The sequence below is a fragment of the Pseudopodoces humilis genome, chromosome 13 (assembly GCF_049639895.1).
Source record: "Pseudopodoces humilis isolate 2021_Gansu_Grassland_sample_001 chromosome 13, ASM4963989v1, whole genome shotgun sequence".
Lineage (NCBI taxonomy): Eukaryota > Metazoa > Chordata > Aves > Passeriformes > Paridae > Pseudopodoces > Pseudopodoces humilis.
In genome coordinates this window covers 18,132,136-18,154,976 of record NC_142212.1, presented here as the reverse complement: position 1 = coordinate 18,154,976, position 22,841 = coordinate 18,132,136, and positions in this window count along the sequence as shown.

Genomic DNA, 22,841 nt, shown 5'->3' with positions numbered 1-22,841 from the left:
CACAGACAAGCCAAGAATCTCCTGATGAAGGGAAAATAAAAGTCAGATTAGTGCAGGAACGAGGCTGTGCAGGAAGGTACAAGTGCCATTAATGCTGTTGCCAACTATCCAACAGCTCATTTTGTGCCTTGTGCAGGGAACAAAACCCTCCAAAGGCCAATCAAAGGCTGATGTAGGAGACAAACATCTCTTAATTCCCTCCACCGGCCCAGCTAATGGCTGCTGATGATTGTGAGCATTCCCACAGAGCTGAGGGTGTTTGTGTGGGATATCCCTCTCCCACCTCAGAAAATCAAAGTGTGGAGTTTGGAGCTGGCAGCCACTTCCCAGGAAGCCAGGCTGGGGTCTGGGGTGGGATGGTAGCAATAATTATATTTTTTATTTCATTACTTGTAATTACCCTTTTGATCAGAACCCCTCTTACCTTTTAACCACATTTATATGGTCATCCTGCACACAGGTTCTAAACAGAACAAATTATTTTCCAAAGGAAAACTAGAGGAGCTGGGTTCCCCTTTACTGCACACACATGGAATCCCATACATTTGGCAATAATTTAGGTTATTATCATTTCATTCTTCCTTTTCATATTTGTTTCACTGTAAAAAAAACACTACCAAATCCTTCAGAACCAGCCCAGTGGCTGATGGGCACTGCTGGGCGTTAGCTCAGGGAACAAACAAATGAAATTGGTGTCACTGCATTGGATGGGATCCTGTGAGGCCTAAATGCTGTTCCCACTTTGTCATGAGGATATTTCCCTGGAAAAACATAAATAAAGAGGACAATCTGTGATATTTAGCCTGCCAAGGAGCTAAAAGAAAGAGGAATGACTTAGTTAATAACTAATTTTGGTTATTTCTGAATGTTCTAAAAACATGCCCAAAATTATTAAAAATTAAAGCATCAACAAGATGCTGAAACCTTATGTTTCCAATATTCTGCGTCTGAAAACTTTTCACAGCCTGGATGCTTTTGAGTGGGTTAAATTCCTGTGGGAGCAGTTCATTCTGAGCTCTTCCATGAAGCAAAGACCATTGAGATGGAAACAGGCTCCCAGCAGGGATGGGTTTTCCAGACAGATTTGGATGGGAGCAAAAATGGCTCAAATATCTAAATTACACCAGATGTTTCTGGCCAGCCCTAACCTAATGAACATGAACAGCTGAGCTGATAGGCAAGAACAAATGGACTTCAAGAAACTTCACTTTCATTGGGTTATTTTGGTGGCTAAATGATAACTCTGATAAGACAAGAGCATGCTCATCCCTTACATAAAACTTTGATTTTTTTTTATTATTGAAGTGTGGCATCATCTTCACACAGGAGCTCTTGTCCAAACAGGTCCTAACAGAAGCTCTTTGGCTCTACAAAAAAAAAAACAACTTAATTACTGAGGAAACTTTGTTTTTATATCCAAAAAAAAAATTAAAAATTCTTTATTTTCTGAAGAGGAGGAGCTGAGCGTCAGAAATCCCTTGATGTTGTCAGAGCTCAATCCCACTGAATAGACCCTACAGACTTCTCTAATTATTCATAAAATATTTGGAGCAGATGTCCACAAAATAAATTATCTGCTGTCTGCCAAAAACTACTTCTGGCAAGCAGAGTACCAGGTAAATAAGATGAGAGGTTGGGAACATGAATAAAACATGAAGAGAACAGCTTAGGGCGTTTTGTTCCTCATAAATTCAGCAGCACCAGTTGAACCCACGGAGGTGCAGAAGGCAGGGGAGGGCTACCATATGAGAAGGGGTTGGAGAAAAAGCTCTTAACAAGCATTTCCTTGTGTTAGTGGCAGTATCCCTGTGCCAAGTCACAAAAAGCACTTCAGGGCAGCACTCTGCAGCATCAACCAGAGGAGACAGAGAATTTGGACTTCCAGCAGCAGCCTGAGCCCTGCAAGTCCCATGGGCCACCATCTTGAATTCTTATATCTAGCAAAGGTTGCTAAATTGTGCTACTGGCAAGGACATCCTTATCTAATTTAGCTTTAGTTTGATAATCCAATGAAAAATACTTAATTTCTTGCCCTTCCTACTAGGAATGTGCCTGATGCTTTCCTAATGAAGGCAGGATTCTCTACACCATTAAAATCAGGAAAAAATTGCCCCTGCAACAAGGCTGAACATTGCAATGAGTAAATCTGCAATGAGAAATGCTATTCAGGAGTAAAATTTAGGTTTTAAACCAGTCAGCCTCATGTTGGCTGATCTAGTTCTGAGATCACCTTGTGAGTGTGGTATCATTTCAGGCAGGTTCATATAGATCCAGACCAAAGAAAATATCAATTATTTGAGAGGAAGGGGCTTCCCAAAGACTTTGTATTGAGTTAAAGTTTGCTACTCTGTATTCTTTCATTGACTAATAAAATTTTTACAGTGCTTTAGGAACAGGTACTGTCCTTCATCCATATCAAAATTTTACTGTGCTGCACAAAATGTGCTGATTTGTTGTTTCAAAGAGAAAAACCCCCATAAAGTGAGGCTGATAAATCTAAACATCAAGAAATATGAATGAATCATTTTGCCTTATGGAAAAGGTTGCCACATAAGAGAGAGAGAGAGGAAAAGATGGGAGGGCAGAGTAACTTGAAAATTGTGATTAAAAAAAATTTATGGGCAGGTAGGTAACTCCATAAATAATGGACCAGATTTATTCACAGTGGGTTCATTAAAAGCAGTGATAAATTAGTGCCAAGCAGAATTCTGCTTCTTTGCAGTGGTTGTGACCTATTCAGTGGAACCATTGTAGTTACTAATTCATACAGGATTATACATAATTGGGATGCCCAATTATTACAGCTGAGTTTCAGAAATGACAATGTTTCGTTTCCTTCAGGGATCTGTAATTTATTCCATTACCTTGAACCCAGGTTATGCAATCTGCCAAAATAAAATTTGCAAATGTTCTGCTAAATCCTGCTATCTTTGGTTCATATTCTATGTGTGAGGGAAACATGTTGAGAGGATTAAAAATATGGGAAAGAATTACCATTTTAATACATTTGACTTGTCCACCAAGAGACAATAGGAGGTTTTCAGCCTCGGTAAATCTATTTTAATATACATAAAGAGTTCATAAAAAATTATTCTATCCCACTGTCGTCATGAAGCTGGTCTGTGCTAGAAAAGCCAAGATTAGTTTACCAAAGAAATCTAAAGGTTTCTTTTGTTTTGTAGGGACAGCTTCCTTTACTGTGTTTTATTCCACTCAAATACTTCCTTACTGTATTAATTCAGGTGAATTCTTTTATATAAATTGCCAGCAGAAGTATCAACACTTTCAAAAGTGTGGCTTATGCCACATTTCCCTGCACTTTGAAATTTCCAACCTAGAATTTGGCTAATGGCTCTGCTTTCCACGTGTCGACTTGAGAGGCTGCTGAGATATTAAGATAATAAGTGTCTGAAGAAAAGGATCTATTCATACAGAATCAATAAAGCGTTGCCAGGAGAAACCTGAAGCTCTCAGAAGGAGGTTTCCTAGGAAAAGAAAAAAAAAAAAAAAGGGTTTTCCAGGGAAGAATGGCTTGTACACACCTGATTCTTTCTGATTGTTGCTGTCTCATTGCTTTTGTTCGTGTGGCACTCAAGCCTGCCTGCTTCAAGGCAGGAATTCCCCCCAGGAAGACCTTCCAGCAGCAGAAAGTGGAAAAATGACTTGCTAGGATGTCCAGCCTGTGTTACAGGGGATGGATGAGAGAGAGGTGTGTGAGCAGCACCTCAGGAATGCAAACAGTGGGAGAGGAGCTGGGGAGGGTTTGGGCTTTGGGGGACCTTTGGGTGTGCTGAAGAATTTTATGGGGAGGTGCGAGAGCTCTGAGCTTTTGCAGCTTGCTTACAGGGCAGGGATGATGATGATGATGATTTGGTCAGCTTGCTGGAACTCCGAGGAGAAAGTGCTTTTTCTTACAGCTTTTGTGCCTGAACAGTGCCCTTGGGAACAGGGTGTGATCCCTGGGTGTCCTCTGCAGAGCCTGGACTTCAATGATCTTCTGGGTCCCTTCCCACCCAGGATATTCTGTGATTTCTGTGGTTTGCTTTCAGTGGAACAGTGCAGACATTATTTTGGGGGTGTTCAGATGATGTGAACTATAGAATGTGCATGAAAGTACATTTATACCTTTTTCCAGGGTTTGAGGGGGATATCCATATCTGTAAGATGTGACAGCATTATCGTCTGTTGCTACACTGAACAGTTCATCACCAGCCTCTAAAAAAGGGGCATAAATTGGATTCTCTCATAGTCACTCCTGCATAGTTTTTCCTGTGGGTCCAGCAAGCCTTTGGGCACGCATGTGACACAAAAGTGGTGCTGTTGTAACCCTGTCTGCCTCCCAAAAAGTCAAAATCCTTGGATTGCCAGCCCAGCCCAAGGACAGGGGCTGTGCTGCTGCACATTCCATGGATTTGAACTGAGGGGCTGCTTCTCCGGCTGCCTCTGAATTCAGTTTACAAGGCAATGAATTGGAACAAAGCCAGAGACATCCCTGAATGTCAGAAATGGGATCTTTGAAGTGATTCTGGATGCACAGCTAGCCAGACAAGTTCGGTCCCTCTTCAAAGTCACGATGCAAGTATTGTAATGCAGATTACATCGATTTGCTACCAGTGGCTGACAGCTCGCAGGAGTCTTTTCAAGATTCTCCACAGCACCCATGGAATAAAGAGCTCTCTGCATGAAAAGGAAGCTGTATTTTCATGCAGATGACAGCTCGAAAAAATAGTATCAATGTTATCATATATGTAACACAAAATTCAATTTTGTGTAGTGGATTTTATGGCTGTGTCAGGGTTCAGCTTACAGCACAAAGAGAACTTACATTTGGCACTTGAGGAACATGGTTTAATGGTAGTGCTGGGTTGATGGTTGGACTTGATGACCTTAAAGGTCTTTTCCAACCTGAATGATTCTCTGATTTTATGATTTAAGCACATAAGAAATGCTGCTGGCTCTCAAACACCTGCTTAAGCTCTTGTTGATTATTTGTTGTGTAATTAATGTACTGCAGAGAGCCAGCAGAAATGCTGACTTGCAATATCTCCACAGCAAGTTTGCTGTGGTTCTGAGCTCTCCTTGGGCAGGACCGGTGTGCAGGTGTTTGATGAATGAGAGTAGACAAGATTCCACAATAAATACCTGAAATACCAAAGCAATGACTACTGAAGCATAAAAGGAGTGCTGCACCAGGCTATAATTCAAAGCAGCATTCCATTTACAAATGGAATAAGAGTAATAGAAAAGATTAACTTTCATAGGGAATTACAGTTTGGGTGTGTGGAAGTGCCTGTTTTTATGAAGTGCAGTTTCTTACAGGCTTTATGTTGCTGCATCAAAGTTACCAGAACGATTTGAGGCTGCAGCTCCTTTCAGTGATGTTCTGTCACTGTGTATCAGTGCTCCCAAGGACTGCTTCCCACCGGGACCAGGTTTTCGCAAAGATGTCTGTGTGTATTTAAAGCCTAACCATAATCCAAACACTGAAAACTGCAGTGTCTGCTCATTTTTATTTTTTATTTGCATGTAAAGGCACCTGCAAGCCCTTGTGATTACACCTGAGCACTGGCTATAGCTGGATGCACAGATTTGCAGATTTTGTAGGAATGTTCTCTAAAATCTGCTTCTGTATGGAGGAGCTGGAAGTGTTTTAAATTTGTCCAATGCCATAAAATATGCTCTGGCCTCTTCAGCTCCTCATTAAATAAGGACAAAGTGATACAATGTGAAACCAGGGAAGGGACACCTTCCACTGTCCCAGAGTGCTCCAAGCCCCATCCAGCCTGGCCTTGGACACTTCCAGGGATCCAGGAATCTGTGTTTTTGGGATTCCAGTTTCTCTGGGAATTCCATCCCAGGGCCTAGCCATCCTCACAGGGAATTTCTTCCTAATATCCCATCTAAACCCTCCCCACTTCAGCTTAAGGCCATTTCTACCTGTCCTATCACTTCATGCCCTTGTGAAATGTCCCTTTCCAGCCTGGACAAGAGTCCCTGGACAAAACCAACCCTGCAGTCCTTGTCGCTTGCTTCCTTCCTGATGAAACCTCCCAGCCTAATAACCACATTTAGAACAAACAAACTAAACACACAAACCTCAACAAAAAGGAACCTGAAACCTGTGTTTACAGGCAGTATAAAAATCTCATTGCTCAAATGATGTTCATCCAAAAATCAAATAAAACATCGAATGTGATTATGCAGGGGAAAGGAAGAAATCTAAATTATTGCTCTGATTCTTCCTCCCTCTTCAGGAACTTCTGCCCAACGTCTGAGTTCCACAGAGTTGTTTAAAACACCTGTCCTTTAAAAGTTGCAGAGTTACATCTCTGACAGCTTTCATTTTATCTGTGTGATCTCGAGGCCTATCAAAGCCGGAGCAAACCACGGTGAGAAATCTCCTTTGCAGATCCCAGCGCAGAAGGCCTGGCTGGCCGTGCTGTAATTGCTGCCCCGCATTTCAGCGGCCCCTCGGTGCCATTATCCACACGACAGCTTTATTGCATCCCCAGCTCTGATTATGAGCTGCCAGCGGAGCCCAGGAGCACGAGTGACATCCCTGAGCTGAGGAGGGAGCAGCTGTCACAGGGAGACACCGCTCAAACGCCACCGACGCTTCAAGGCGGCGCCGCCAGGCCGCGGATGTCACACGCGGGCCTGGTGCTGAAGTGCCTTAGGATTTGAGCTTTTATGGGTTTTTTCAAATCCTGTCCTGTATTAGTGTGGCACTCTAAACTCCTTATAAAGTCTTAGTTAGCTGTCTTCACGTTTTGGTCAGACAAAGCTATCCTTCTAGGCCTGAAACTCAAGGACATTCTTGAGCCTCAGGCCCCAAAAAACATAAACAAAAGTGAATTGGGGAGGGAGCAAACCTGGAGTAAATGACTTCATTACCTGAAGCTGGAATTGGAGGATTAACCCCTGATATGTAAATGGACCAAATTTAGTCTGAAAAACTCTGCGCCCTCAGAGGCTTTGGACTGCCCAAGGTGTGCCTATCACAGGCCTTTACTAAATACCCATTTTATTCTCTTAATCTTGTCCAGCCTCTGTTCTAGGCAGCTGCTCCATCAGCAGTGCTGGCAAAGTAAGAGCTGGGGTTTTTCCATGGGGGTTTAACCAGCTGCTGGCAGGAGGAGTGTGATGGGAGTGCAGGGAACAAAAGGCAGGCCCAGGAGGAAGAGCTGTGCTTGAGATGTCACCTGTGGCAGCGGGAACTGTCACCCCTCGTCAGTGATGGGATAATTGTGCCTTATACCATGTGAGGACTGCAAAAATTATCAATTTTGAAATAGCTTGGTATCTCCTCAAATTTTTAAACTGTCTTGTGCAAATCTGCTCTTTTACACTTTTTTCACATTGCAAAAATCACAGGATCCCAGAATGGTTTGGGTTGGAAGAGACCTTAAAGATATCTCATTCAACCCTCTGCCATGGGCAGGGACACCTTCCACTCTCCCAGGTGGCTCCAAGCCCTGTCCAACCTCGTCTTGGAAACTTCCAGACATCCAGGGGCAGCCACAGCTTCTCTGGAAAAAGATGCCTCTGACTATCCAAACTTCTCTAATTTTTGATGCATCTGATTTTTCTTTTTTTTTTTAATTTTTTTTTAATTGCATATAAAGCTGATTGGGATTTGGTTAAACTCCACTGAAAAGAGTGAGCACAGAAAGAAAATTCCTGTGGACAACTTAAGGCTCTATTCCACATGGAAGATTTTCTTCAATGTTCATTTCTTGTTTGTAACAGTCATTCCCCTTTTTCCCCAAATAACTTGGGAGATAATCACTTGGTGTATAATTTTCGACTTTCTGAGTGACAAAGGCATTAAAACAGAATTAAGTTCCCCAGCCTAATTGAATGAATGAATGAATGAATGAATGAACGAATTATTTTTTTTCTTTATTTTGCTGCCATTTTTCTCCACTGTAAATTATTCCCTGTACTCCAGGTAAGCTCCATATTAACTGTTTTTACAAATACACAGTTCTGAGTTGATAAGGCTTGGGATACTGCAGCTTCCAGAGGTGCTACTGTGTACTGAGCTCTTGCATGACTTAAAATCCAAACTGGAAGCCCTTAGCATGATGGACCACCTCTAAAAATTCTAATTGAGCTGCACACTGTAATAGATTGGGGGAAATGAGGTAAAACGTTACCACTAATCTTCATGCTAACTGCATTAAATCTCAAGGTATATTTATAAAGACAAGGGAGGATATTAGCAAAAAGATTTATCCAACAGTGAAGGGTTTTTTCCCCATTAACCAACTTCTAAGTTTCAAAGTTCTTGCAGTTTAATTGGAGATCGTGGAATTTAGAAGAAATAATTATAAACATGACTACACAGGCAATATGCTGCTATTAAGCACAAAACACAACAAGTGTTTGTTTGGGGCTAGTAATTGAACCAACACAATGGGAGAAAATTTGAATAAAATTAACTTTCATTGGAAAATGGAAAACGATAATAAGGAAATTTTGAACAAGCTGTCAAAGGCTTAATCTGACTGCCATTGAGAGGAGCATAAATAAATGGAGCAAGAACAGACAACTAAAACCAAGTGGCCTTATAGAAGGTTAGGGGTTGTTTTTCTCAAGGAAAAGAAAGAATTTAATGTCTGAAGTCAAAGTTAGACTCAATCAATACATTCAGGGCTCTTGAGAAATTTTGAAAATAGTTTCCTACTTGTAGTGATTTAGGGCAGTCAGGCATATAAAAAGATTGAATCGGTTGTGAGAAATCAATGACCTCCCCCCAACATCCCCCCCAAGATTCCCACTGAAATGAAAACTTGCCAATTACAATGGGAGTTTTGATAAGGCCAGCAGGAGAGGGATGTTCCAGACTCAAAGAAATAGCAGGTGAAATGTAATATCTGTTATTTTTTGTGTCATTAAAGCGTGAGACAGAGGCCTGCTGAACATCTTAGCTCAAAACTCCAGTCTCCGTCTCCCATGGCAGATTAGGGGTGGTGATGCAAAGCAAATAAGCAGAGTTTACACCTGCATGGGATAATCACTCTCCATCTTCCAGGGATGTCTGCAGACATTTGGTTCCCCACCTGAGATGCTCCTTCCTTGCAGCCTCTGGAACTCCCTGTCAGAGCTCCCTTTGATCAAAATGTGACAAAAAAATACCTCACTAGGTAAAATAACAGAAAATTAATGACTTCCCTTCACCGTTTAACACCAGGACCACTTGTTTCTTATTCTTCCACCACGATGGTCTGGCTTGTGCCATGCCAAGCACACAGGTACTGGTGGGGCCCTGTCACCACCAGTTAATAGGGCAGAGCCACTGCTGTGGGGAACTGGTGCTGGCTCCACAATTCCTGGGGGTTTTAACTGCAGAACAGGGCTGGTCTCGTCCCCTGGGATGAATTTCCTGAAGGTGTTTATAGGGCGTGCTCCTGTGGGGACATTTTCCAGTTTATTTTCACCTGAGAGGAACCAACGGGTGCAATGTGAGAGTTTTCCATGATGGGAAGTGGTGTAAATAGGGGGTGGTGGGGGATTCTCTTTGGTGAGTGCAGAAGGGAGGTCCTGGCTTACAGAGCAGAAAGCACCAGGTGCAAACATAGAATGCAGGTCACCATAACACTGCACAGCCCTTTTCCAACCCTCTCCCCCTTTTCCATACTTCCTCCTTTCCAATTTAGATATTTCACTTGGGGCAGCACTTTCCTTGACTTGCTGCTATGGCCACTTGCCGAAATATCTCTCTGAGGCATCTGAAGAGCAACCAAGGCTCTTGGGGATGAACTTCTCAAACCTCCACATAAGCACAGAGGACCCCAAAAAATCCTGATTGCCATGGCCTCCTGCAAGCACCCAGTGATTCCTCCTCAAGACCAAGCCCATTCCCTCTTCTCTTGCCTTCCTAGAGCAGTGTTTGAGGGAAAAGCCAAGCAGCTGTGCTTACAGGATCTCACAGAGATCACTAAAAGCAGATAATCAGGTTTGACAGTCATGTCATAATTGTTAACAATGGTACTGGAGACACGCCAACAGCCTCACACTCTGCTGCTGCTTCTCTGGCTGAGAGGAATTGCTCTACGAGTGCAAGTCTGCAAACCAAATTTGACATCAAGGGACGTTTCATAGAGAGGAAATGTAAAGCACTGGATTGTATTGTTACCAGATTACACAGCAGCCTCGAAGGGCAAAGTAATGAAAGAGAAGAGGCTGCAATGATACCACATTAATATTTGGTATTTCTGCTCTCTGTGCACTCACACTTACTATGTTGTTAAGGCCTTTAGGAACCCAATGGAGAGCCTGGTGTGCAGGTTTGGCAGAGGGTGTTGGGCACGCTCTGCTGGGAGAGCCAGCAGTGATGGACTCACCTCGGCTGGTGATACCTCACCCCATGAAAGGCTCTGCTCTTCTCTGCTCCTGATACACCACACCAAGAAAAGTTTCCAAAAGTGTGATTTGGAGCTCCTTGTGCCCCTCTCCTGCACAGCCATCTGTCCTGGTTTACATGCACCCAATAATGTACCTGCCAGAATAAATCACAGCAAATGATACTTTTCCATGGGGGTGTCACGAATTTCTGAGCTCAAGGTTCTGGGATTGTTTCAGGCTGATGGAGGGGACCAGTTCTTTGTGAAATTTGTTGACCCTCAGACAGTTATAACTCTTAGCAACCTTCACTGTGAAAGGAATCAAAATACAAATCTACACCATAAAAAGTGACACATGAGAACGATGTCCTTTCTGCCTGTGTTTGCAATTCCTTCTCCATAGCTCTACTAGAACTCATATCAGCAAACCCATGCAGATCTCTGCACGAGCTGTTAATGATTATAGACTGTTGTTTACCTTATCAGGGAAGCTGTCAATAAGCCTAGTTAATGAATTTTTTTTTCCTTGTCATGGGTATTTTATTTAACAGTTTATTAACTCCCAGTCCAATTCACTAGAGGTCTTGGCAGAATTCTAGAAGATATATTATGCATATGTTCATGCCTTCTTCTCTATATAGACAATTTTTGGTCCAGAATTATTACATCAATTTCCCAGCACTGCAGATACAACTCTGACCACTCCAATTATCTGTCTGCTCCACAATACAGCAGCCGTAACTTCGAGCCATCATAAAGGAGTTTATTAATTTAGCTCCAACTGAGTGCCAACCATTTCACTGTGGTGCAACAGAAAGCGATCTGCCCACAGAAAAAACCTTGCCTTGTTCTTCTCTTGGCTTTTCTAAAACAACTTCATGAAATTTGCAAGGAAGAACAGTGGCTCCAGTGCAGAATCTGCATGGAAGCTTCCCTAAATCCCTGCGAGAAAAAAGGAGTATTTCAGGTGGGAAGCTGCTCTTTTTTGAGCCTCAGAAGTCAGGATTGCTGGGGACTGCAGCAGCACTAAGGCTCTTTTATCCCCTCATTTCCAAGGGCTGGAGTTTGTTTATACTTATTGGTGTGTGCTGTTTCCTCTTGAGTGAGCTTTTGCTGGTAACTCTGAGAGCAATCGCTGAATGCAAACCTCCAAATTCACTCCTAAGCATATTCATCCCAAGAATGCTCACAATCTTAATATCCTGAGCATTGGATACATCCTGACCTTCAGGCAAAATTGAATTTCAGCTGACCACTGTGCCCTGGGGCTGTACAGTCACTTGGGATGTCCAAAAGCCTGGCAGGAAGGAGCAGAGGTGCAGCAAAAAGAGATGCTCAGAATAGATAAAGCTGGACTCCAATGGCCGGTGCATCATGGAGGAGTCGGAGCACCTGGGGATCACAGAGCTGGTCCAGCGCTGAGTAGAGGGAAGGGAAGAGAAGGGAGAAAAAGCTCCTAAACTGGATAAAATGAAGTCCCCACCCAGGAAAGTAAAGAGTGAGGGAGGGACAGCTCTCATGGGGCTGTCAGCCAGGTTGTAACACCTGGTTGTGTGTGACCTCCACCATGATCCTCACTCTGCATCCTTCACACAACAGGGAAATTCCCAGGGATTTCCTCAGCCAGCAGAAATTGATCTGGGATGCAAAAGGATTGATTGCTTTGCCTGCAGAAAGAATGGAATTTCTCGATGTTTGGAATAGATTCTGTCCTTCCCAAGGTACTGAAGCAAAACAAAATTCCCTGAGCTCATGGCAAGTCCAGGTGCTGCAGCAGACCCAGCCACTGAAGCTGAGCACGTTTCGTAGATGAAGTTCTGCTGTCTCTTTGAAAATGTTAGTTGTCATGGGCATTATTGTACAATTCCAGCCATCTCCTGTCATCTTGAATTGCTGCTGGTCAAATACCTGTAACCCCAAACTCAGAGCCTGTCTCTGAATTACAGAAAACAGCTGCCAAAACTGGCAGCTTAAATACCATCACTCCATCAGCTGGGCACCAGCCCAGGGAAAATGCCAAGGAAATGCTCCTGCAGGGCCAGGCAGGAAGACTGCAGCCAGGACAGAGATTTGGGGATCTGTGGGGCTCCTGAATGCATCCCAGTCAGGGTGCAGAGCCCAGTACAGGGAATTTGGACTAACTGGGGGCAGGTTTGGTTTCCTTAATCGCTTTGAGAAGTCGCGCAGGAACCCCTGACAGTCAGGGGGACACAGGACCAAAATCTCTGATTAGATTTTCTGCTGAATGGGGGGAGGAGAGAAAAAAAAAGGCAATTCCTGTGCAGTGCTCCCAAAAGAGCCAAAAGTGACCTTGCAGAGCCCAGCTGCTGCCCAGGGTGAAGGCCACACTCCATTGCACAGGAATATCAAACATGTTTGGCAGTCAGGTCTTTTTCTGAACTAAGAGTGAACTGTTGCACTTCATGGATGGTTACTAGTGCAGATGTCTGGGGTTATGAAAGAGCAAAGACAGATTCCTGATCTTTAGGCAAGGCAAAACGGAGAATGGAGGAAAGCAGAGCCTTTCTCAAGAGTAATAAGGAACAAATGTGAAGCAACTATTTGAAAATTGCTTTGAAGCCACTTAAGTCAACGAGAGGTTTGATTTCCCACTCATTCCAGTAAGCTTTTAATCAGGTCAATAAAGGGGAGACAGAAACAGACTGGTGGAAATTAGAGAGGTGTAATCAAAACACGTGTTTCCATTTGGAAATGGGACATAAAATGGACTTTTCCCTTTGCACCATATATAGTGCTCACGCTTCTGGAAATATTTATTTAGAAAAACAATCAGATTCTTGTTGGCAGAGAACATAATAATCTAATAAGTTTTGCAGACTTATATGGAATGGTAGCTATAAAAGACACCACCTATAAATTAAGGTTCAAAAGGTAAGACAGAAACAGAATATTAAATAACAGCACTTTTCCCTAAGTTGAGTTAACTGTTCCAGCAAAATTTATTGCCAATCTGGCTACAACATCTGCAGAACTAAAGGAATTGTTAGAGAAAAATGAAACTTGTCTTTCTGCCAAAGTTTGGAGAGGCTTAAACAGAAATTAATATCCATAAGAAATCCTGGAACATTTTTGAAAAATTATCTGCCTGGCAATTCCTGCTGCTTTTCAGAGAAATAAAAGCATTTTAAAAGGCATCTTTCACAGTGCAGCACAAACTTGCTCCACTAAAATGATGGTGCTTTGATACAACTGCTTTCAAATGTCGTCCCTGTGGTAAGGTAAATTTATGCTAATCACTCTTATTTCTATCAAAACAAATCTGATGCATTCTCTACAGAAACAGACACCAGGCTCTTGTATCCTCACAAAACGTGGCACATGTTGATGCTGAGTGTAAGGGATATGGATGAGAATGCAGAAGCCCATCCGTATGAGCAGGTTCAAGGTGACACTTGAGGACAGTGCTCTCCTCTGGGTCATAAATCCTCTCTCCGGTGTGTGTTCTGGAGGATAGCTGCCAGAGCAGCTGAGATGGCCTGCAAAGGCCTAAAAGCTCATCTACACTCACCCAGTTTTGCCTATAAAATATCCAGCTGCTTATAGTTAAGCATGCTAATGGCTCATCCTTTCAAATCCTGCAATCCTCCAGTTCCTTTTAATTACTAGATTGTAAGAGATTAATGGCACCAAGAATTCAGTCACTTGACACGTTGCCTCTCTTTTTATCACTGAAATCTGATGCCTGCAGCCTCTATTATTTGTGATAATAGACCATGGAATAGAAGATAATCAATCCTGTTGCATTTTTAAATCTGAATTCTCTCTCCTCTCAGGGCACCTCTCAGAGATCTGGGCTCTCTGGGCTGTTCCTCCTAAGCAGGAGGCACATGTTGGATTACCAAGCAACACTGTTCCTGGGGGAGATGCCCAAATTCCTGGCTTGGGGTGAAATGCCAGCACAGCCTGCACTGTTGGAAAACACAGGTTTAAAATGGCAAGGCCCAGAGAAGAACATCAGCTGCAGCAGAGCAGTACAAACTGAGATCCCAGAGCTGGGCAAGAGTAGGGACTCAAATGCTGAATCCATGACCAAGAAAAGTAAAACTGGATTAACCAGTAGTTGGTAGAGGACCAGGAACCAGGATTAAACCAACTCATTGATGGCAAAAGATACAGAATTTGGATATGAGCATACTCTTCACTCCTGTTCAATTAAACTGGGAGAAAATCTTTCAAAGCATTTAAGGATCGTCAGGACTGTGAACAATGATTTCTGTTCATAATGCTTTGGTTGTTATGACACCTTCTGGCTGTGGATTTCAACTAATTACAGTAATTACTTTGTCCACAGCATCTGAACTCTGGTAAAGGCACCACCACCCCATTATCCATAAGCACTTCTGCACAGGGCAAGTTCCAGTTCCCCTTTGCCCACAAGGACCAACACATTCAGATTTTTCTTCCCAACAGAGCATCAGGGATAGATCCAAGGTGCTTCTTGATTCTGGGATTTCAAACTTGCACGGTCCTCATGTGTAAATAAGTCCCTCATGCATATTTGATCGCTGCCTTGGGTGCCAATATCCCTGCCTTTAATGTATGTGCACATTGTGCAGTTGCTGTGGGAACTGTAACTTTGAGGTTTCACAATTTAAAAAACAAAACAGAAATAATGTATTTATAGCCTTTATTTATTTGGCTTATGAATCAACATGTTAATATTGATGCAATGGAAGAAGAAAGGAAAACAAACTTCTAAACAGAAAGCGCAACATCAAACACTGATCTGTTTGTTTTTCTCTTCTGCAAAGTTCCCATAACAGCAAAATCACAGCAGCAGAGAGGGAAAGAATTATAAACCAAGGGCCAGACAAAAGAGGAGAAAGCAAGCTGCAGAGAGGTGAGCAGCTGAATGAAGTTCTTAGAGATCAAGTTTTACCAGTCACAGATGACACTGTGCCTGAAGATGCTGTGACACATCCCAAGATTTGCCATCTCCAGGTGTTCCCCCAGGAGCCTCAAAGCTCACCCAAGGCCCAGGTCAGTGCCCCAGGCTGCTCAGATAATCCAGCACTGCTTCCCACAATCATCTCTGAGGTCTGGGTGGTCACAGAATGCGACCTTGTCATTTTGCTTGTAGGTTTGGGCTTACCTGAGCTCCCTTGAGGGGTTTGTGCTCTGAGGAGCTGCCCCAGCAGCTGTCACACCCAGCACTGCCCTCACTGACCATGTGAGTGGGACTGGTGCTGGTTCAGCTGCAGCTCCACCACAGGGTGAGTTCAAATCACAATATGTGAGGAAGGAAATATAGAAAGGTCCCCTCACAGGCGGCTCTGTGGGGTGACTCTCTTCTCTCTGAGTCTGGGAGCTGCTCCTGTGGTGAAGTCAGAAGAGTAAAGCACTGTGGCTAATTTGTTACACCAGGGAATTTCGGTGAAGGATCCAGCTCAATCCCTCTCTCCCTGTCAGGGCCAGGCCACTCCACTTCCCTCTCAGATGTCCTTCACCTGCATTCCCACCATGGGAGTCACAGCCACAGAAAATGCCTGATTTCAACAAAATGTGGAAGGAAGGGAAGTTCTTTCCACTCTTGTTTCACAGTGGGCTGGGACTGTGCCAGAGACAAAGAGCTGGGCAGAGGGATGGGGAAGCAGCTCTGGTGTGTGGATGAAGTGGAAGGAAATCTATGATTGACCAAGATGTAACCAAGGGCCATCAAACCCTGGGCACTCTGGCTAATTGTTGTAACCAATTAATAAGCTGGAGTCCACTTAGTGAAGCCCAAGCTGCCCCATGCAGCTCATGGCGGGAGCAAGGAATGAACTTGTCTGCAACAGCTGCCTGAAGGTTGAGAGTTTGGTTACCAGGCTCAGGGTGGAGATGATCATGGCAATAGAATTGGTTTTCTTCTCTGACATGTTCCTGTGGTACAAAAAAATAAATAAATATTCTGCTTTCCACTGATTCAGCAAAGACACACAGTAGATTCCTAACCTAGAGTATTAAGGGATTGTTTTTTTTGGTCCAGAGAAAGGTTCTGCCATAAAGCTAAATATGTTTGAAACACACAGCAGTTCCAAGCAACAGTCACACCTGAGACACTAATATTTACTTCTATTGTGACACAGTTCACAATTCAGCACAGAGAAGTTGGCAGAAAGAATTGTGTTGTAAGCACAAGTCCATCCTCTGCTTTCCTGTGTGATTACAGCTCATTTGGGCAGCGTTGTTTTCTGTGGCAATGAAGTCCTAAATAGCAGCCTGAGACTTCTGAAGGCCGACCCTGTGCTTTGTACCCACCTCATCTTCAGATGCAGGTCCTTAAGAATAAAGCCACTTAGAGGGGACATTACAACTTAATTCTGTGAGCAGTGATTTGGATTCTGCTGGTAAACAAACTTTCCGCTCTAGAGGGAGAATGCTGGAGCCGAAGGAAGAGGCGGGAGTACACTGGCCCCTTCATCTGCTGATTATTGAGTTTTCTGGGATGTAATTATTTTTTTCCTTCTCTGATCCATGTGGTCTGCTATCCATTTAATCTGCAGTCTGTAACTACATTTTACAAAGGGTGAAAAATGAGGGATCTGATGAGTTCCTACAGGCTGGAAGAAAAGTGTAGAGCTGACTCCCAGCACGGGGCTGCTCCCCACAGCTATTTTAGATATGACCATTATTGCCACTGTGCTGAATGGATTTCATATTATGGCATAAATCTGCCAATTAGGATTGCAATTAGCATCCGTGACTAATCCTGCCCATGCTGGGAAGTTGCAGTGTGTGAGTTCCTCACCAAAGGGGATGGTTTTGTTTCTTGTTATTCCACTTTAACGCCAGTTAACAAGTGCAACAGGGGGGGATAGGACAGAAAATCGAGTCTTGTTCTAAATGGGAGGTGAAGGGTTGATTAGAAGGGTTTCAGCAGAGAGTGGGGTCTTGATTCCCTTGTATGATATGAAATTCTATATCCAAATTCATATTATGCATCAACTCATACAGATTTACTTTAAAATGAATGCTCCAAAGTTTCTCTGAACTTCATAAAGGACTTTGTCACACAGCTTAGTTCTCATGGTCTCTGATAGCACAGCTCTTAAAAGTCTCATAAAAATTAAGCTATTCTTAACTGTGTAAACAAACCCTCCCCACCATCATATTCTTCTATGGCAAAGCCTTTTTATACTTTTTTAACAGTGTAAACACATGTTTTATTTTAAAAAAATAATATCTGTAAGCAATTAATGTGCTAAGATTTAATGATGAAAATAATCCAGTCTTAAAATGTGACTAGAACATAATTAAAAAAACCCCAAGGAACAACAAAAAGTTGATTTGGGCACTGTGTTTTTGTACAACATCTGGAAAGAAGGGATTTCTTTTTTTTTTCATGATTTTCTTTATGCCAGTAGAGGGCACAACTGTTTAAATCACATTTATTTTATACACAGTGGGCCATAATAGAGGCAATTTAAAAATTCATAGGGAAAAAAAAAACCACATCTATTTCCAATAATGAAAATTTTGTGGCATTTTCCTGTATTACCCAGGAACTTCTAATAGCAAAAAGAATGTTATTTAAATGATTTTGCATTCCAAAGTGTTTCTGTCAAGTTCACTACCAGATAGCAAATTTTTGGGCAATGGGATTAAGGGAATGAAAGATAATGAGATGGAAGTGCATGAATAGAATAAAACCAGTGTTAATTTAAACCCAAACCCCCATTAATTTGCTACTTTTGAATAATAGGAGTTGGAATGTTTGTGACTTTTTAATCAAATTTTATATAAAAACTTGGTAAACTTTCTGTACAAATCACCTCTGCAATGGGAAACAAAATCTTAGGGTAATTTTTCATTGTATTATTCCATCTGACATCCATGTAAAGGGAATTACAGAGGCTTGGGATAAACCATGGGCTTGAAAATGACAAAACAGCAGTTCTACTTTTCATGCATAGCTTAGGATCCTTTCATCCCAGAGTTTATTTCTGGAAAGGCTTTGAAAAATCCTCAAGTCAATAAATTAATAGCTTACCTGGAATTGTAAAGGAAAAATTAATTAAAAGAAAGAGCATCCAGTGGGACAAAGTTTAATAAAACACAGCAAAAACCAGTAACTTGTTTTCTTCCACTTTCTGGCCAACATCTCTAAATTTTTGGAGCCAGCTCCAGGCAGGGTTTCAGTGAGTAGAAAACCTGATATTGGATTGATTCTAATGCTGAAATTAGAGATGCTATCTTCCAGCCAATCTGCACTCTGCTGTCAAGGAAAGTTTGACAGAATTATTGAAGAACGTGGAAAATTGCCAGCCATGGATGGAATTGGTGTTTGGCAGAGGGGCACAAGAAGGATCAACAGCAGGGACTGGGGAAATAATATATTGCCAACTTGAATTCTCTTACAATCTTCCTTTTATTTTAACATTCCCCAAGTATTCTAAAGCCTGCTTTCAATGTGTTAAGGTTCACAAGTGCCCTCACACTGAGCTGCAGGAACATTCTGGCTGGAGGTCACTGACATGCTGTTTTCTTTATTTTTCCTGCTCAAAGACATTTGCACAGGGTCATTTGTATTCATTACTGATGCAGAGTTTTCCCATCAGGGTATTTGTAGATCTCAAAATTATTAATATTTGATTTAGGGAAGTATTCTTAACCTGGGCAGGAATTAAGGCGTGTGCTTTCATGGAGACAAATGTAAATAGTGGCTGAAATACTTCACCAAATCCAAGCTCCTGGAGCCCTTTTTTGCCTTATTTATCTCTCAGGTAGGCTGGTTTTCATTTTGTTCCTTTCCAGGTCACTGTTATTTATGCTCCTTGTTTTATCTGGCTGCATCTAATCCTGCTGGCAAAGGATTAAATGCATTTACCTTTTCTTCCCCTCAGACATGTTTGGGATGCCTGAGCTAACTCATGAATGAAACTGCATAATGCTGAAGCCTGATCCTACTTTATTATATTAATATTCAAAGTGTCAGATGATTTTTAAAGTTCTGAAGAATTACTCCTTGGCTGCATGCTGTGTAAGAAATGGCTGAAGGGATGAACACAGCTCCTGATGTTTGGCTGCCATGAATTCTCCAGCTAGGAAGGAAAGCTTTGGAAAAGACTAAAATCCTGCCTCACCTTTGCAAGCAAATATTGTCCCGTTACAGAAATCACTTTAAACATATGAGTTGAACTCTTTGGAGCAGAATGAAAAATCCCTGTGAGGCTGAGCTTCCTCCTCTCCTCCTTGGCATGACAGTGCCAGGGATCACATTTCAGAGCACTTTTCAGGAGTATTTCTTTGCTGGTCAGATATTTACCAAACACGTTTTACTGGCAGTGGTTTCCTGTGCTTTGGTTTCTGTCTTCACCTCCTGAACAGCAAATTCAGAGTTATTTTTTGGATTTATTTATCCTTTGTGGGTTCATCTCCTGAAAAGTCAGTTTGAGCCCAGGAGAGGAGTCATTTCTCCTCCAGAGAGAGCCTCCTGCCCTGTGAGAGCTCCTCAACACTCTAAACAAAATATCTCACTTCTTTAATAAACTAAGCTGAGCTTTTGGTGGAATTAAAACTTCTCATTTAGAAAATCTTCCATATTTAGCAAACTTGAATAGTACATCAGGCAATTTGTTGGAACAAAGGATGGCAGGGGTGGTGGGAATATAATTTTGTGTTTAATTGGATTTGATTAGGAAAGTTACACAGCCCATCACTCAACTTCCAGGACAGCCATAAAATGTCTCTGCCTTCCACTGAATTGCTGGCCAGGCCTCCAGGCATCCTGCTGAACACTTCAGCTCAAGGTTGCCTGTTAATGGGTAATGATAAGAACTCATCCCTTGCATTTTAATGGGTGTGACAAAATCAGGCAGAAGTACCGCAAAAAATAACTTGAAATATAGGGGAGTGATCGTATTTTAATGCCTGGTAGCTGCAGATGTTCAAATTACTGTAATGCTATTAAAATGAGTAGCTATTAATACACAAATATTTCAACGACACACAAAAGCAGAGTCAAAAAAAACAACCCTGAAATAACAAAAAAACTAAAATTGCCTGTTTATTGGAATTAGCCTTCAATCACTTCTTTCTAATGGGCAAAAGGCTGCACATCTGACAGCACCACTCTCATTGCTCTCCCTCCCGAGTTCATAGATTGCTTTTATGCCTCCATCTACCTATATGTGAAATCATTTCCCCATTTTAATTTTCTTTCTCTGTGATTTCAAGATATTGTATATCAGTTTGCACTCGCTGGGCACTTAACCTTCCTATTATAATTTCCTTTCTGTGCGATGCTCTCCAGCACAATTGCACATAATCCACTTTCTTTGATGGGTTTTGGAACAGTCACTGCGGCCTGCTGCAGGTCCTGCCTGCTTTAGGGACATTTGCATCCACAGAACACCTCTGGGGTTATTACAGAGGTGTGAACCCTTAAAGCAGGCTCCATCAGAGCAAAGAGCCTTCCAGTGCTGCAGTTTAATCCAGCCATAGAATTAATTTCCTTAATACAGACAGGGCCTCTCATTAAGCCTTCCCCTTCCGGCCCTTCCCTCCTGCTGCTCCCAACACCAGTTGCACTCACTGTTTATTAGCACCAGCAGCAGCAGCTCATGGAGGCAATGAAATGGGAATTTTAAGGTGCTTGGTGATTTAATCAATTGGGTTCGATGCCAAAAGAAGTGTTACCATTGAATTCAGTGAAATTGGACCAGAGCTGGGCTGGCTGCTTCTGAGAACAGAATTATTTTAAGATAATGCCTCCCAGGCCTGTGGAGAGCAGGTTTATCCAAAGTGGGGGCAAAATCCAGCTGACCATGGGCATGAGGAGCATGGCTGATGGTGGGGTCAGTGTTGGTGACCACAGCCCAGGCAAGGCAGTGAATGCAGCTTATCCTGGAGCACCACCACATCAAGGAATCTCCCCTTGGCTGGTGATACAGACATTAAAAAAAACCCAAAACCCAGTTGTTACAGCTGACCTCACTCTTGAAAGAGATGCACAATCTCTTAACTGTGCCTGCAGATCAAGGCCTCAGATTAATTGGTATCAGTGTCAGCTTAAGGAGGGAAGCGTCACTTAAAAATTAGGAAGATTAAATTGACATTAAGCACTTCTCTTTAAATGAGAATCCCATAAGTATAACTGCAAAGAGTTAATTTTATACTAATTTAACTGCATCCAAAGTTTCCTGTAATTTGTGCATATATTTTTGCCATTGACACTATTATGCCTGGAAGTGTGATTGGAAAAGGTGGGCTGCTCTAACCTTTACACCTAGAAGGACTGATAACTAAATCTACAACATGTTTTAAATTTATTTTTAATATTCTACTTTCTCGTGGCTGCTTCAGTTAATTGAAACTGATAGTGATTGTCAGTGGTAAGACCAGACTAATGGTCCACTGAGCCCCATTGACAAGATCTCACTTTGGCAATATCCTAGAGATGTTTTACAAACCAAGTTCAGCTTAAGCTTGAGATGAGTTACTTGGTATTTCTGCCAGTAGTAAGAGAAACTCTTCAAAAGCTGAAGCAGCTGGGAGAAAAGCCCTGACTGATTTTTTTTTCTGGAGGAATTTACGGTGTGTCTGAGTCTGCTTGTTACTGGTGGCTAAATTCCCATCTAAAATTTGAAAAACTAGGTTTGTCAAAGCAGGACACAAAAGTTATATGGGCAATCCACGTGGTGAAAACACCAACATGGAAAAATTGCTTGCAAGTGGACACAGCAACTAAAGCAGAGAGCAGTGAGAGGGTGCAGCTAATAGGAGCAAGAGTTCAGCTGATAGTTTAGGTCTACACCAGCTGCCATCAGGATGGACAGGGTTAACCCAGGTCTTCAAAACAAATTATTAATTGGGAAGTTTAAATGTGATCTTCATGTACCTGCTTACACCTGTGCAGGGCTTTTTTTCCCCACTTTCATTCTTAGGGAGCATTAATTAGACAATACTAGAGTAGAAGCATTGCTGCTCTTCACATGTAATTTCAGAGAGCTGTCGACAGTGATGTCTGAATGACAAGTGGAAATGAAAAAAAAATCATTAGCTGGAAGGAGCATGAGACTGGCAATTAAGTTGTTATTATTGAATGCGAATATTGCAATGGGTTCAGAAGCCCCAGATGGCAGAAGGGCAGCACAGGCTCAGGGGCTGTGTGAAAACGTTCCAGGTAACCTCAGAGAATTCAGTGTCTGCAGATTGCTTCCCTTCAGTAAGTATGTGGTGATACTGCAGCTTTGCTGTGTTTTCTGAAATGAATACAGCAAAAGTACTTACAAACCCACTATTTCTGCATGCCTGGGCTGCTGGAAAATAAGTGAGGGGAAGAGTGGGATTCGTCCTTTTTAACTTGCCATCTTAAAGATTAGAGTCATCTTTTCAACCTCACAATCTCATAAAGTGGCTCTCTGACAAATTTAAAATAAAAGCATCTTTTATGTGGCCTACCTTGATACCTAAGATAGGAATTTGAAGTCCTTGACATAACTGAAATTGAAAAAAATATATTAGTTGGCCAAAGGAGTCCAAAGACGA